This window comes from Dreissena polymorpha, chromosome 15, assembly GCF_020536995.1.
Source record: "Dreissena polymorpha isolate Duluth1 chromosome 15, UMN_Dpol_1.0, whole genome shotgun sequence".
Lineage (NCBI taxonomy): Eukaryota > Metazoa > Mollusca > Bivalvia > Myida > Dreissenidae > Dreissena > Dreissena polymorpha.
The window spans coordinates 47,623,171-47,629,760 of record NC_068369.1 but is presented as its reverse complement, the minus strand read 5'-3'; positions in this window follow the sequence as shown (position 1 = coordinate 47,629,760).

Here is a 6,590-nt window from a genome sequence, read left to right as displayed (position 1 = left end):
AACCTCTTAATAAACGTTCCGTGTAATTATCTAGCAATTGGATACGAACGAATTATGATTTTAGATGAAACCACTATATCGTATCGATATAAATAAGTTTTAAGACATAAAATATTTACGTCTTTTGACGAAAACAGAAATGTTTACCTGTACTTAAAGATTCATGTATAACTACATATACTTACCATTTACTGATACTGAAGTCAGTATAAAAACACACGCAAGCTTGAAACGGTACATTATTCCCCGTACTTAAATCTTTACGCTCCTAAATATTCAAAATGAATAAATGAGGAAGTCAACTCAGACTAAATAGCGAAGTTGCATGGTCAATGACGCGTTATTACGATTTACGTGCACCTTAAACAGCGACTTAGTATTAGCACAATGGATTTAAATTGTATCGGTAATATCAAGTAGGTAAGGCAATGGTTTTTAGTAAGCGAAATCGGTTAAAACATTTTTTTGATAGTTTATTCTGAAGCCATAACAATGTCATCGAATAATGAAAACTCACTCTTCATAGGCACAATAGTATATTAGTATTACGTGTTAGTGACTCTAAAGTTCTGAAAAAATTTCAAAGCGACATGTTAACTCAAGCTGAATTTAATGGAAAATTCTGATAAAATGTTCGGTGTGAAATACAATTATGCCTTCCTACATAATGATATACTTTTTATTAGGGATGTTAACGAATATCCGAATATCCGAATATTCGGTCCCGGACCGAATATTCGGATACTGTTTTCCGAATCGAATATTCGGAAGAAAAAATAAAAAATCGAGTAATTTCAAAGACTTTGTATTAGTAAAATTTACTTCAAACTTTGTCAAAAAAGTTGTTCCTCGTGTCATAATGTTTATTCCGGTTGGCGCGATAATGCGTCGCTATGGTGATGACAGTATACCGGTCATAAATCCCGCTAACAAAGCCAGACACTTTGTGTCAAAATTATGATAGGTGCAAATGGCGTCGGCAATCAAAACACCGACCTGCACTTGATCCAAATGACTCGAATTTCATTTAAAATTATCAAAGATTAAATGAGTAAAGGAAAAGCCAACTTTGTGTAAAAAAACAAATAAGACCGTATGGCAATTAAAACACCGACCCGTCTTGATCTAATAACTCGAATTACATTTTAAATGATCAAAGATTAAATGAGTAAAGAAAGAGCCGACATGGTGTGAAAAACAAAACAGATCGTATGGTTATAATCAATCAAAAAAGCTTTTAGAAAATAATTTACTCAACCTCTAATGAGTATTTGCGCATCGTATGGTCAAAACATAAATTAATTACTCAATATTCAATCAGGTATTATACTTAAAGAAATGTTTTTGGTATTGCACCCTCATTTAATTGAAAATATTATAATTGCTACACGCATACAGTAAATATCTGGCCAAGCAAAATGCCACCTACACCTTCCGCTGCTTGGAAATATTTCACGACATCATCCGATAAGAATCTGCCGATCCAAGTGTCTTTTTAACGTGGCAACTTTAAAAGACTGACTGTTTAGTCTGTTAAACAGGTTAAAAGTGTGTTGTGGCTATGTTCATAATTCGTTTAAGTTCAGCTTTAATTATAAGTAGATCTAACTGTTTTGTCATGTAATTATTTTGTCGTCATGTAATATTATGTTTCTCGTTCTATTGTTGATGTACGATATTAATAGTTTAAAAACAGTTTTTGTCATTCAATTTTAACAATAAAAAGTAATCAACAAAATCAGCTTCGAATTAGCGACGGCAACGTTGTTTCAATATTTAGTCACTTCCGGTGAACTTCCGGTAAAAACGAAAGTAGAATTCATGGAGTAATGGTACGGTAAACACATTCTATACATAGATGGTGACGTCACTACGTTATTATCACTACGTCAGTAAGACCGGTGTGACACAATGACGGTAAACAAAGTTGACTTTTTTTCCAACAGATGTTGACCGAATAACCGAATATTCGTTCGGAAAGGTGACCGAATATTCGAATACCGAAATCGGTATTCGTTGCCATCCCTACTTTTTATCATTTTTTAACCTTTCGTTGTTTTAGACAATGAAATGCAAATATACCTAAACAAGAATTAGCCAAAGACTTCGGCTCGCACACTATCCCCTTTAACCCCCTTTGCTTTACGTTTACCGTTCCACATCGGTAATCCTAGTTTTTATCATTTTGTGTCTATAGTTGGTGTTCTGTTATAAAGGTTGTGGATAAGAACAAGAATGTCTCTCCTGTTAGAGACTCAGGAGTTTATTTTGTTATTAAGGAACTTCTTCATTTTAAGGAATCTGCCTGAGATTTGTGAATACCGGCCCCTGGTTATAGCTCTGGGGTTTCAATGCTCCTTTTTAATTATAGCTCAATTTGGTGTTGTATTAAAATGAGTTATGTCGTATTCTGAAATGAATATTTTAAAGCTCTCATGTGTCAGTGATGTTTCACAAAAGTGTGGCTACATTTCCAATTCGATAATTTCAGTAAATCCATTAGGCGTTAAAAAGTTGTTATTTTCCACTTAATTTATGTGCGCACCCATTTCGTATTTCAAGATGAGTTTTCGGTCAGTTTTGCTTGATTACCTTCACTAACTTCTAACTTGACTAACATTTTGGTTACTTCCATCATATTCACAAATACGTTTTAGTTAATACATTTAACTAAAGATATATTGTTTAATAGAGATTTAGAACATTTTTGACCTCCGTGTAAGTCCAAATACTTTTAAGAGGAAAATGTATTCCCTTTGTCAAGCATTCTTTTAAACAGATTTGAATCGGTTTAATCGTTGATATTGTACAAACATTTAACAACAACCTCTGGTTTTAATTAATTGTACGTTTACGTATCTAAGAATTTGAATGATGCTTTAAGATAAACAAAGCACACTCGTATTAATATCCCAAGCTTTAAAGGGACCGTCAACCACAAACGACGAAAAAAGAAAAGTTCTAAAAAAACGTATTTTTTTATAATTATTAGTTTATATTAGTTAAAATATCACGACTGGTATATTACATTAATTGAACAAAGTTGTTAAGTTTTAATAAATTTTAACTTTACTGGGTACAGGTACCAGGTAACTACAAGTTAACTATAAATAACGCAAGTAGATTTATCATCATCATCACGTGGTAAACCCAGGAATGCAAATTGGGCATGCGAAGTGAATTGTATATATTTTTTTATATAAAATGGTCAATCTACTTGCGTTATTTATAGTGTGTATATCGTTATGTCACCTATTTTCGCGATGTACTTTCGATTTCACATCGCGAAATTTTATTACCGAATATACTGAAATATGAACTTTTTTTCAAGTAATGTCTTATACCAATCGTGATATTTTAATCAATATAAACTAATAATTGTAAAAATAAATACGATATTTTAGAACTTTTCTTTTTCGTCGTTTGTGGTTGACGATCCCTTTAAGATATACGATATTTACGAAGTTTGACGAAATAATCTCGTTAAAATGTACATAAATGAAATATAAAATTGCATATATTTACCATTTACTTTAACTGTAGCCAGTATAAAAACACACGCAAGGCCACAAAGTGCAGCATTCGCAAACAAAATGGGAAGAGGACAATTACAACGAGCGAGGCATGGTATAGGGGAGATAACCCTGGGTTATGGTAAGGTTAGGGTTAGGGTTAGGGGTCGGGTAAGGGTTAAGGTATGGGTTAAGGCTAACCCTAACCCAAACCCGACCCCTATCCCTAACCCTAACCCTAACCCTCTAACCCCCCCATGCGCATTACAATACCATGCCTCGCTCGTTGTCGTTGTCCGCTTCCCAAACAAAATAGCTCCGATTAAAGCGTTTCATCCATGGCAACGTCCTTTCACTGTGGCATTAGCACCCGAGTAACACGCAGTCCTCGTGGAAGGGGTAAACCGCGACAAAATTCGGTTCAATACTGAACTATCTACACTTAACCGATACAGCGCATTAATGTTTTTTTTTTCGTTTTAAGAAATAAACTACGTTCGCGACATGGGCGACACAATGTAAATACCATGCGCTACAAAGCCACATTTTACTTCCTTTTTTATGCTCCTTCAGATTCGAACTGACTGAAAGCGAAAGTAAACTCAGACCAACTAGAGCAGTTACGCGTTATTACGTTTTACAAGCAGCCTAACAAGCGAATCAGTATTTGCATAATGTATTCTAAAAATTAATGTGTTGGTAGTATACAGTTGGTTAGTGTTATTCTTCATGTTTGCGGATAAGCGAGGTCGGTAAAACAGGTTATATAATAGTTTATTCGGAAGCCGTAATACAATGTCATCTTATAATGATTCTTGATATGCCCAGTTGTATATTGATAAAAATGATGTTTGCATAGGTGCAAATTTATTAAATTCACTTATTTTATTTTTTCAGACAGTCAATAATAACTAAAATATTGAAGGAAAGTATGTGTTTATACTTTGGGTATCGCAGTCGTTAATTGACATCACACAATCTTGAAAATAAACAACCATGTAATGCTTCCAATATATTCACTGCCTTGTATTTACCTACCACTGATTATACAATATTTGACTGAGCAATTTTGAAAAAAGAGATATAACGCGTAATTTTAAGAAAAGGAGTGTTATATGAAGACGTATGACATGATAAGTTGAAGATTCTAGGCGTAGTCATAACATATTCATGTATTAATGTTTTAGAGATCTTTAAACTCCAAAGGACAAACTAGAATCTCCGTTTAAAATTAAGATCTGCTCATACGTTGATTAACTATTGAAAAGGGGTATGTATGTACGTTTTATAAAACATAAAATGTTTCTCATATCTTTAATAGGTCGTGCATTTTATCCAAAATTTTATGAAGATCAGCTTGTTATCAACGGGTTGAAATACATAGATAATAGTGTTTCTCATATAAACACACAAACGGGAAAGCGCCGTTTACACATCAAGTGCAGATACTACCTAACATTACAATGTGGTTGTCGAAAATTTATCTAACATTTGAACAATGTATTCTTATCACAAAATCTATCTTCATGTGTTATGTAAAATGTAAAAAAGCAAAGATGTTTTTATGTATATACAATAAAAATCTTTTAAAAGCGAAACAAAAATCATCATAAGGAAGCTCATTTAAAGGTGCCTTTTCATGTTTTGGTAAAATGACAAAATAAAAAAAAGTTGTTTCAGAATCGCAAATGTTCGTATAGTTATAATATTTGTGAGCAAACAGTAATACTGAACATTTACCATGCTCTTAGATAGCCATATATGCATCTTTTGACGATTTAAAAACCGAAAAATTATACAGCGTTGCAACGCGAAACGATTGAATAATTTGGAGATATCTGCTATTGTCGTTATATTTTGTCAAACTACGAGGATTGCTTATATTAAGTATAAATACACGCTTCATTGTATGAGCACGGATAGCCGAGTGGTCTAACTGGAAGACTTTTACTCCAGGACTCCAGGGGTCAGTGGTTCGAGCCTTGTTGAGGGTTACTTTTTTTCTTTTTTTAAATTTTATTCTATATTTTTTCCTGGAGCTTTTTAGATCCAATGTTTACATTTATCAATTTAAATCATTAAATGACAGACTTTAATACATGCCAAAATATGTCAAAAGACCCCTTAAATTTGGTTTATAGAAGTTACAAAAAATTCAGATCAGAAAATTAAGTAAAATAAATAGTTTAATTCAGTTGTGAAAGTTAATCAGACGATAAAATCAAACGATACTAATTTAACAGTTAACATAAAACAATAATTAATGGTAAATGACCATTTATGTTTGGTTAATAATTATACTTCCACATGGTACCTGACAGGTACTGTATATGACGTACATATCGACATATACATATCGACATATTAATAGCGTGAATGTGAAGTAACTGCTATAACATTGTTAATAGCTAAACCGATGTGTTATTAAAAAGAAGACTTATTTCTTAGGAGGAGAAGAAAAATCAACCCCCCCCCAAAAAAAAAAAAAAATAAAATAAAAAATAAATAATAATCATAATGATAATAATTAAAAAAAACACTAAACTAATGAGTTTGCTGTCATAGCAAGAGTAAAATGTGGACATACAATTATCAAATATAATGGTTAAATTGTCATTTTAAGATGATGGCTAAATTGCATTATACGTCATCATTAGTATATGGTGGTGTTAATTTGCAAATTATAATGCTTGTAAAATATTGACGTATTGTTTGAAAGGAAAGTGATTGCAATTAAAACAAATTGCTTTTACTTAAATTTAAACAACTCTTAACATAACTCTTTTAAATCTTCTCTACAGTTTCAATTTAATGTTAATATCACATGTATTTCCCGGTTACACATCCATTATCCAATACAGGTATTACATAAGCAATATAGAACATGAGTTTCATCCCAGGAGTTAGAAAATATTGTATTCGTCTTAATAGGAGACAAAACGCGCAGGTTCGCCAACGCATTTAGTATTCAAAGATTTTATTTCCGCTTGAATTCAATGCAGTGAACAGTAAAATCACACACGATGTATTGATCTTGACAATAAGCTTACTCTTGGTTGATTCCATCAACATTGTTTG